We start from the raw sequence: 11308 nt of genomic DNA, 5'->3' as shown, positions 1-11308 counted from the left end.
GTCTCAACTGAAACCAGCGGGATTACCAACGCATAGCCTGGTGAGAGAATGCTTAGTATGAGCAAGCTATTTGTCTGTGCAAATACACCACTTTTGTACTGCGGTAGACAGTGCAGGATAAAGTGGGAAGTAGTGAACGTGCTGGTGAGATTACCTCATTACTTCCATGTCCTCATCATCGCTATGTCGTAAAGTCGCAGTGTAGCAGCAGAACAAGCACAGCTGCGATGTATTTTCACATTATCGTTCCGAGTAATCTCCTAGTCATTCTGTTTTAATGATACCGTCCTTGGAAATCGAGGCACCACGACATTTTGGTCACTTTTGTGGTCACCATTTTGGCCCGCACATTCGACACTGCTGCTCACGAAGTCCTTCACCGCTTCCAATATGCAATAAGACTGGTTGAGCCTAAGCGTTACAGACCCTTGACATGCCTGTGCCGGCGAGCGGGATATCATCATCATAATCATCATCATCACCAACAACACTATCATCATAATCATCATCAACACCATCATCCAATCTACGCCCACTGCAGGGGAAAGACCTCTCCTAGTAGCGTATATGCGTTTCCTGGTCAGTACAGCCAGTCGTCACCTGAGCTTGCTTAGGGGGGTTATATCACAGCATAAACGTACCTAAAGCATACAAAACCACCCCAACTGAAATAAATAACAGTCAAAACTGGCCTGCAATAGTTGAAAACCACGGCGTAGAAAAATATTCAACAGAAATAGCCGAAACCGACCTAAAAGGGGAAAACCCGCAAAAACGTACAATAAGCAGTCGCTGAAACTGGCCAAAAGGCAACGAAAAGACCCGAAATCCCATTTATAACGCATAAAGATGTCATAAATAGATTATATGCCTTATAACAAATGTTAAGATTCAAACATGACAAACCCTTGAAAATTAAAAAAAAGTGGTAGCCGGATTTCAACCCGGGTTAGGATGTATGCTCCTCAGGAGCGGAACTACTACACTACGAGACCAAACGGGTCTGAGCGATTAAATTGAGGGCCACATGCACGTGGATATAATTTCAAACATGCCCCTAGATGGCGCCATGCGCCGCGTGGCTGTGCTGACTAGGAAACCCCTATACGCCTCCCAGTAATCTCCAATTATCCCGGTCGTACTAACTGCGACCAATCTATCCCCGCACACTTCTTGATCTATCTGCCCATCTAACTTTCTGCCGCCCCCTGCCACGCTTGTCTTCTCTAGGGATCCATTCTGTTACCCTTAATGACGAACGGTTCTCTTGCCTTCGCATTACTTACCCTGCCCACACCCATTTTGTCTTAATTTCTACTAATATGTTCTTAACACGAGTTTGTTCCCTGACTCACTCCGCTCTCTTCTTGTCCCTTAACGTTACACCTATCATCTTCTGTTCCATTGCTCGCTGAGTCGTCCTCAATTTAGGTTGAACCCTATTAGTGAGCCCCCAAGTTTCTGCACCATAGGTGAGTACCGGTAAGATGAGGACTGGAATGTGAGCAAACATTCAGACAAGTGCACAAAATAAAACAAAGCTGTGTGGGTGGGGTAAGACTTGGACAAACGATTTATGAATATATACTTTTGCGACAAAACATTCTCTTAATTTGGCGACTGTGACGCCTTGTACATCGTGACTAGGCGTATCTGCGATCACGGTTTTGTTTGTCGTGCAAAACATTCTTCTTAGAATGGCTCCATTTGGTCACGGGCACTTGGTTCATCAAAGGCGCCGTAACATGTGTGCGCCGAACCTTCCTGCCTGCTTTGTATGCGAGTGTTATGTCTGGCTGAATCGTGCCATTAGTGCATCGTGCCATAGATTTCCGATACATCATTTCCAATATAAGTGCTCACAATTCCTGCACGTGAGCGTGCTCTAGGTGGTCCTGCTCCCGACTTGCAAGTGCTTGGCGTTCATGCCGAAATGAAATAAATGGTTTTGACTCGAGGTTCGAACCATCGGTTCTAGCGTACCTGCTAAAAACAATTTTGGTCACGCATGTGGCCATTTTTTTGTTGTTACGACATTTCAGAACTCTTTTACCGCCGGTAAGAACCCTACTGTGGCATGGTCGGCGCTGTAACTGCACGGCAAAGTATTTTCGCGTAGTGCAACGCTGCATTGCAAGAGCTTGCACTAATGAATTACACTGTTTGAACAATATTGGTTGCTACAAGCCTGGCCGCATCGGCAGTTATTTAATTGGAGCTGAGGGCGGCGCGTGCCCACAGTTGTAGGCATAGGACAGACGGAATTTAAGTAGTACAAAAGCACTTTACTCCTATCTTTTTCGGATCTCGTCAAAGCACTGCTATATCTGCAACGCAATGAGCAGCAAATGTCGTTCCAAGTTTTACAACTGGCGCATTTCCTTCATTTATTCATCTAGTTAAAACAGCAACAACAAAAAAGACAGCTTCGACCCTTACTTGGCGAATCACAGAATAGGTAAATTATCTGCAAAGTACGGCAGATGCGAAATAATCTTGCTGACGCGCGGGGCAACGAATGCTACAGCGGCCCGCAGCGCGAAAAAATACAGCTGCGCCAGAACATTTGCAGGTTTGTACGAACGGAGCATGAAGTCGCTAGCGTCGTCCGCAGCTGTTTTGGAAAGCGAGCGTGTGAGCGGAACTTGCAGCTGCGCCAGGGCATCATGCCAATACGCAGGCTGCTGAAAACGTGGCCAGTGATCGCTCCCGTCGTAATCGTATTTCTTGTTGCACTGGGCACACCGGGAATTAAGACCACCACAACCAGTTTTAAACATTCAGAAATGTGTTAGGTTATTTAGTGAACCGTTTTTAGAAAATATGGCCTGCTGTGATAGGAACTACGAGGTTCCCACATGAGCACGCTTTACGACTCCGCAATCTTAAGACCATGGGGTATAGCGAAGTGAAGTAGCGGTTATAAAATACCACTAGAATATTACGGGAACGTACAAACGTGCGAAATTGAGTTTGACGTACAGCGATGTGTAGGTTTGGTTTTGCAATTGATTTGTTTCGTTATTCCAATTATTTAAAAGGGAACATTTGAGGGTGGTATGCATAAAAGTGTGATATGCGCATACAATTTCTGCGGGGAGGCCGTTCAGTCTCCAAAGTATACGTACCCGAGAAGCAATACGATGCTTAGAAAAACTAAAAAAATATGTCAGAAGTGGGGTTCGAACCCACGCCCTCTTTCGAGGACCAGAGCTTAAATCTGGCGCCTTAGACCACTCGGCCATCCTGACTTCAACGACCCCTTGCACAGCTGAGTTCCATATGTAGAATTTGCAGACGCACCCGTAGCAACAAGATGGAGTCAAAGAACTCCGTGAATGTAGCGCGAACTTTGAACAGGCGTAGCTTGAATGTGTGGCCGACTGATATGCATGCATGCATATCAGTCGGCCACGCAATCAAGCCCATGTGCTTGAAGACCTCTGTTTTTATCTTTGCTCATTTGAAAGCAGTCGTTCAGTCGTTCAATAAGTAGGCTTGAGATTTATGGGATCACATTGCAGTTTTGTTTCTAATAAATTCAATATACGTACCGCACGTTCTCGATGGTGAACGCGCCAATTAACTGATCGTTTCCTGGGAGGAAATGGTCGCCTGAGGACGTAACGGTTCTCATCATAATATATTACTTTCGGTAACATATTTGGTGTTTCTCAAAATGCCTTGCATTTGTTTATATATATTTTTTAATTACCGTTAGCGGAGAACCATGAGTCATTATGGAAGCTTGTTTTACAGAAAAGTCTTCACGTTCGAGCTTTGGTGGGGTGACACAGAAAACAATGCGTTGGCCATACGAGGAGAATTTTCACAGCGGGAAAAAGCCTTCGGTGTGTGTGTTGTCACCCGGCAATGCTTTGTTTGCGTACCGTGGGCATTGTTGTCGCTACATCAGATTCTGCTCTGCCTACAGTGCGCGCAAACTGTTTTTCAACGAACTTATAACGTCTCTCCCATGACCTTAAATTTCTCAGTTTGCCTACGGCTTGTCCCTTCGTTTACGTGTCATAGTCTACTGTTGAGGAAAACCAACACTGTCGCAATATCCCAAGAAAATGCAAAAAAAAAAGAGGAAAAAAAAGTGTTGTGTGTCGTGTGAGCAGTCATCCGACATCTTACAATTAGACTGATTCACGGAGGCCGTTTCACATTTTCTAAAGCTTGCAGCATGATAACTCGGACACACCGCTCTTAGACACGTCAAAAATGATCAGTCCTGAATTGTGGGGGAAACGAAATTACTTCTAATCTTATCGTGCAGGTATCTGCTAGGTGCTGGTGGAGCTTGTACGCACATTTTATTGAGTTCAAGACATTTATTACGCAACGTATAAGGACATGAGAAGGTGGCAAAGCAAGTTACTCATCTAATGTTGCTTGTGACCATTTATCATGATGTTTAGGGAGCCGACGAGGGAGATGGAAAAATGGTGCGCGATAAGTTTTACACCATGGTGGCGAAATGCGGTCTAAACATCTGGATAGGGAAGGATATGAAGCTGCGTGGGGATGGGGAAGGGAATGGGTGAACAAACATCAATGTGGCAATGATGAAAACAAGTGAATGCAAGAAAAAAAACACAGAATACGTCCACGTGTCAAGGTTATTCGGCTTATAATGTTGCCTGGTATGGCAGTCAACAGCCCACGGTGAAAAATAATACGAAAGAAAAAAGGAAATCATGTGTGTGCGCACTCACTCAGCGCGGACAACATTTTAGAGCGCGGTTTTCGATCAGCAGTAAAAAATACCAAAGGGAGGCATGAAAACACAGGCACACGCGCACACACGAGGAACGAACGTGGTGAACCGTTCCACAGGTACAATGTGAGCGCGGCCTTCTTCCCAAAACGAGTGCATCATCTGCATAGCCTGGATTAGGTTGTTGAACCCTTCAAATACAAATACGTTAACACCTAAAGGAACAAATTCTTCAGTCAGTCGATAAGCATCCGGCCGCGGTGGCCGCTTTTCTGATGGAGGCGAAAAGCAAAAACGCCCCTGTGTACGAGATTTCGGCGCACGCTAAAGATTCCCAGGTGGTCGAAATTAATCCGGAGCCCTCCACTACGGCGCGCCTCATCGCCTGCGTCGCGTCGGCGCGTTAAACCCTACAAGCAAGCAGTCGATAAGCGTCTAATTTTCCGATACGTTTTGTAGATACCAAGCGGTGCTAAATGAAGGTGTAATAAAGACATATACTACATTATTTTATTCACAATATGAAGTGTTTTATAGTACCATGAGCACTTGTGAGGCAGAAAATGCTTATTCAGTGCGAAATTCAACAACTAAAGCGAAAATTTTACTTGTTGTTGTTTTTGCGTTTATTACATAGCCTCGACGCTTAGGGGATACGAAGCGAGCTCTAGCTATATCCAAGAAGCCAATTTAGCATCCTGGATATTGTATTAGCAAGGCACGGTAAGTAGGACCGTGCCTTGCTGGTGCCTGTGTCACATAACATGTTTTCTGCGAATTGCCCGCTACACCGCACGTTTCGGGATGTTGTCAATTACGTTTTAAAGAGAGGTTGATAAAATGAATAGCTCGCATGTTAGCACTATGCAGCATCGAAACGCCCCAATCAGAGAGAACCGTAATTGGGGCTTACAAGACCGCGTCAAATGCGCTCGGTTTCCGTCGGCCTTATTTCGCGGCGCGGCGATGCCGCGACGCTTAGGCTGTTATAAAAATCTAGCCTAGGTGACTGAGCTTTTCCGGCCACCGCCCCCATGCTCAGTTCACTTCTAATCGGTCCTGTACAGGTCCCGTCAGAAGTAACTGGAGCGCGGGAGCTGTGGCTGAACCGCATAGGAGCACCGTGTAGCTGTTCCGGCGGTAAACAAAAGGAGTAGTAGTAAAACTTTATTTTCAGCTCGAAACGACGGTGTCTTCAGACGCTGGACGGGGCAGTTCACTTGTCTCTGAACCCGTATGCGGCCAGCGACTCCTAGCCCCTGGACACCAGTGCAAGCTGGCTCGGCAGGGCGAGGCTGGCCCGCAAGGTCTCCATCGCTCGTGGAGTGGGGTGGGGGGGGGGGGGGGGAGAAGGGGGGGGGAGGTATGTGTGTCTTGAGTTTAGTGCACTCTGCGATAGCGTGTGCAAGAGTGCAAACGTTCTCTGTGCAGAATAGGCATTTGTACTCCTCTCGTTCTGGTTCTGGATGGAATTTGTGTAGTAGGACGGGGTGCGCAAGCGACCCCGCCTGAATTCGCCTGATTATGGTTTGCTGGTCCCTGGTCAGGGTGCGATGAGGCTCAGGGAGGGTATACCGTTCTTCTCTGTACTCATGTGTAATCTTTTTATATGTGAGCAACGGGGTTGGGGTGCCGGTGTCCTGCCCTGCCCGGAGGGTCATTGCTCGGGCGTGGTAGTCCGCGATAACGTTGCTGGCCACCTTTGCATGGGCAGACTCACGTGAGCTCTATGGCTCACCCCGGTGCCCTACTCTTGGACGTAATTGCGACTGCCTATGAGGAGATCACCCCTTTTCTGAAGCCGCCGTACGCTCTTTTCGAGTCGGTAACCACTACCTCGACGCCCGGTTTGACGAGCGCCAGGGATATGGCCACCTCGGCCGTCGTTGGGCCCTTGGTCTTCACCGCACCGCTGGTGACCAGCCGTTATTCGTCGGTGACCACCACCGCCGCGCGGTTGCTTCCTTTAGCAAGTGAGGCATCTACGTAGAGCACTCCGGTGTCTTGACGTAATAGCTGGGACATCGCCTTGGCACGAGCTTGTCTCCTTCCGTCATCCTTACCCGGGGACTTGTTCCGGGGTAGGGGCTTAGTGTTTGTAGACCTCTCCCACTCTGTTGGTAAGGAGGCCTTTATCGTTGCTTGTTCTTTGCGACAGCCTACCTTGTCCAGCACCGCGTGGCCGTGGATTGTTTGGCTCAGGCGGAGACGCTGGTTGGATAGATGGGCCTCGATGAGCTCGTCAACCGTGTTGTGCATGCCAATGGCCTGTAAGCGCTGGATCGACGAGTATATTGGTATGTCTAGGGCTTGTTTGGTGGCCTTTCGGATGATGGTGTCGAGTGTAGACTTCTGGGTCTTATTGAGGTCAAGATAGGGGGTAGTGTATGTGATTCTGGATATAATGAACGCTTGCACCAGCCAGAGGGCGTCTTCTTCTTTCAGGCCCCTATTCCTGGTGGATACTCTTCGCAGCATTGCGAGGATCTTTTCCGCGCTGTTCTTTGTCTTATCGACGGCAGCGTGTGCCTTTCCGTTGTGTTGTAGAATTATCCCGAGGATACGAAATTTGTCTGTCGGTTTGATTTCTGGGTCTTCGATGTGGATGGAGATGTCTGATGGGGGCGTCTTGCGGGGTTTGCCGGGTTGGACCACGAGGAGCTCCGACTTTTGCGCCGTGCAGCTAAGTCCTGTTGCGATGTTGTTACGCAACCCGTCTTCTGCGCTCGGGTGAACCCCCAAAAACCTGCTGCCGGTCTTCTCTCATCGACTTTCCACGACCCGGCGTGTTCACAGTGTCAAACTATGCGGCTACTTGACAATGCCCTTTCGGTGACCTCGGGGCCCCTCAAGAGCCAACCAGCCAGCGGCGGTGCTGACAATAGCATTGCTTGAGGCCCCGCACTGCAAGCTCAGACGGTGTGCCTGCGCATCATTGTCATGCCCTTTTGTGGGGTATCTGACGACGCTGGAGCTGTGTTCTACGAGCCAACTGACGAATATTACGACAGAGGAAAGCAAGACGTCTTCCCGGTGGTGCAACATCAGCAGGACAAAGGGGTCTCGACGCCAGGCGGATTGCCATGGCGGCGGAAACCTAACGCTCACCTGCGCAAGAGGGGAGCGTGTCGCTCGTGTGTGTGCGTGTGTGTGTTTGTGCGTGGGAGCACTACTATCAGCACCATGAATTTTGTAATTGGTGCGTCCGGATGTCAGCCGAGGAAAAAGGGTGAAACGGAACGGACCCAACGCGCCTATTGAATCTCTTGCGAGCAGGAGCGCACTGCTCGTTCTCTGATACGGAGATGTAAATACTTACATATAAGTTTTATTCTCCTTCAACTTCGTCATTATGACTGCCCCGGCACGACACCAAATACGGTTCACTTCGACCACGCTACCCTGGTTCGCAACAGTCCGCAGGTCTTTGCGTACTCGCGTACGATCAGCGCTGCCGTCTGGAGGGTCTCCTCTATCCAGCCGTCGGAGCCCGCTCGCTTCGTCCATATTGTAATGTCGTCCGCGTAAAAAGCGTGCCCGATCACTTCTATTTGGTCGAAGAGGCGTGGCAGAGGTAAGAGAGCCAGATAAAAGAGAAGTGGTGACAGGACTGCCCCTTGAGGGGTGCCATGTTCACCTAGCTCAATAGGTTCCGACTTCTCATTGCCCACCGAGATTTGTGCCGTTCGGGAGGCCAGGAAGTTCTTGATGTATCCGAATTTGCGGGTGCCACACTTCGTTCCGTTGAGGTTTGTTAGAATGCTTGCATGCGTGACATTTTCAAATGCGCCTTTCAGGTCGAGGGCCAAGATCACCCTGGGGCTGTTCCTTGTGGCCTTCTTGACGACCAGCTTCTGGAGCAGAACCATTGCATCTTGGGTGCTGCACCCTGACCTGATTTTGAGACCATCTGTTCTATCTTGTTCATTAGGCCTATGATATGAGCGTTCTGCTCTTGGATTTGTGCATTCTGTTTAGCGATGATATGTTTTAACTCTGCTATCTCGATGTTTTCTCTAGTTGTTGACTCGGGAGGGGGGAAGGAGGGGTTAAGGAAGGGGAACCCGATTCGAGCGTTTGAGCTGTGGGAGACCCGCTAGCCCAGCCCACCTTTGTGGTCGCTGGTCCGCGTTGATCACCGAGTCGTCCCCTGGACCTTGAACGCTGCCTCCGCCTCGGCGCCTCGCCAGCCTTTCCTTCGGTGTTCGCGCGCTGAACCGCAGGTCCGCCCCGTGATCTCGAACTCCCTTTGGCGTCTCGTCCGGGACCGCTCCGTATTGGCGACGCAGCTCGGTCAGGTGTCTTCCAGCGCCTTTTCCCGGTCGGTGTCACCGTCCTTGAGTGTGAGCGCTCCTTGCGGCCCTTCGCGTTGCTCAGGGTGTCCCCATTCGCACGTCACGTTGGAACAATTTTTATTTTTCGTTCGCACGCCACGTGGGAACAATTTTTATTTTTAGTTCACACGCCACGTGCCAACAATTTTTATTTCTAGTTCGCACGCAAGTGAAAGGGAGGGGAGGAATACATGTCCAGCCGCCCAGCAGTAGACTCTGTGGGAGTGTGGGAGGCCTCGTGTTCGGCTTGCTACAGGGAGGGAAAGAAGAATTATTTGTAGTTAGCTCTCAACATATGAGTATTAGTTAATTGTATCGGTGCCTTTGTGACTGTATTGCAACGCCACTTGTGATACATTCAAGCAGTGCTCAGAAATCTGCCTCGGTTTGGCGGGCGAATTTGTGGCGACGGCGAAAAGTATCGATGTTTGTTGTACCGCGAAGGTTTGCATCGTCTCAAGTGTGCGTTCGTGTTACGTGCCCAGGTAGCGTCCTGCGTCGCTTTCTCCGCGCATGTGCCAGCTTGACGCGGTGGGTAAATCGGCTGCCTACGCGAGTTATGTCAACGCCTTCTAAGAATACCTTTTGGGAGCATTGGTTATGTGAAAGTGAGACAGTAAAAAAAAAAGGAGGTAAAACAATCTGGCTTTCATCATGCTCGTTGCACTTTCAAAAGTGCTTTTTCGGCGCCAAGAAGTAACGAAGTGGTCCTGTCGCCTGGCCTGTTTCTTAACTGATCTGACATGTGATCGCTTCATGATTGTTGTGATCTAAAATGTTATTGTTTTCGTGTCGTGGTCGTGCATATCAAGCGATATGCACTATCGAGCCCAACAGCATATTTTACTGAAATGTGAACTTATACGGAAAATTTGCAAGATAATGGGAGTGGGTTTGCTGAAAACATTTTTTTTTCATGTGTGCTGCAACCCTTTCATGTATGTTGTAGGGTGTTGCAGCATGTAATCTGTATACTGCAACACCCTGTATGTTTGTCGTTAGAGGGCAGTATTATAACTGTAGATTATTGCGTAAAAACATACTTTTTGGTAGCTCTGCAGGATGGGACCTTAGACAAGGGCGTCCGCAGAACTTTTTGCAAGGGGGGGCATCCATTAGCGGGGAGGGGGGGTACAGTTGGATAGCACCAAAGAGGAGCTATTTGTGTTTACAAAAATTACAAACAGCGAATTTGAATCAGACTTGGAGAATATACATTGCATTGTATTACCGAACAGAGAAACAAAGATAATAAAGAAAACGCGAAAAGTTACAATCACTTTGTAAAAAATAGTGGCCAGTCTCGCTACGTGAGGGTTCTCGACTCACGCCAACTGATCACCGGCACACAGCACAATACGTTCACATACATACAATTGCACTCCGTCAATCTTCATTGAATAGCAGCTGCAGACGCCTCGGGTTTTTTTCTGGGCAAATTGCGAGATGACATGTGTGATGAAGTCTGTTGAAATTGCTCACACAATAAAGATACTACTGCCCCCCCCCCTTCCTGACTTTCAATGAAATACAGGCATGCAAGCGTTTTGAGGGGCTGATTTATAGGTTTTGTTTCGGGGCTTGGGTGGTGCCGACATTTCGCAATTTCGAAGGAAAGGGTGTACAAGGTGATGGGACGGCACGGGAGGATGTTACAATCTCCCGACTCAGTGTAGCGGTGAATATTTTTTGCTAAATATAGCTGCAAATTTTTGCGAAAACTGTAGTTTGCGGTAAGACTGCATAAATATAGAGTTAAAAAAAACAAAAAAAGTCAAACCTTTCAAAATTGTTCGCTATGTTCAATAGCCAGCACAGGCAGTCTGTTTCACTGCCGTCACATGACCGGCAATGTTAGTGTATAAAGTGCAATGTTGACCGCAGTCCTGAAGGGCGTTCCGTACAGATACGCAGGAACTGAGTGTGCTAATCATTTGAGTAGCGTGGATTGTTGGGCTAGTTGGACGTACATAATTAAAAAACTTCGCGCTAAAGGACGGGACAAAGGAGGGAACGTCGGTGTCGTTCTCTCCTCTCTTCAGTCCTTCAGGGCAAAGTTATTTTAATTATGGGCCAACCAAGCTGTGCAGCTTTTTTGTAGTGCATAAAAATATCCAAATCTCCAGGGGGGGGGGGCAGTTGCCCCCCCTTGCCCCCTCCCCTTCCGGACGCCCATGTTCCCTAGACAAGCGCCCTTCCCCTCTCCTCTCAGAACTGTACCTGCGGGCTGATCCGCCAATATGCGCACGAG

The 11308-nt window shown here is 48.5% G+C and overlaps 1 non-coding gene across 1 annotated transcript; it reads right to left on the bottom strand.

Annotated features, from left to right (window-relative positions):
* Positions 1 to 3167: 3167 nt before the first annotated feature.
* Trnal-uaa (transfer RNA leucine (anticodon UAA)) lies at positions 3168 to 3251 on the bottom strand. Its single transcript has one exon. It is a non-coding gene; the product is annotated as a tRNA-Leu (tRNA).
* Positions 3252 to 11308: the final 8057 nt, after the last annotated feature.

The sequence above is a fragment of the Haemaphysalis longicornis genome, unplaced genomic scaffold (assembly GCF_048455015.1).
Source record: "Haemaphysalis longicornis isolate Haplotype H1 unplaced genomic scaffold, Haemaphysalis longicornis Haplotype H1 scaffold_9, whole genome shotgun sequence".
NCBI classification, from domain to species: domain Eukaryota; kingdom Metazoa; phylum Arthropoda; class Arachnida; order Ixodida; family Ixodidae; genus Haemaphysalis; species Haemaphysalis longicornis.
This window is presented reverse-complemented; position numbering and strand designations above follow the sequence as displayed.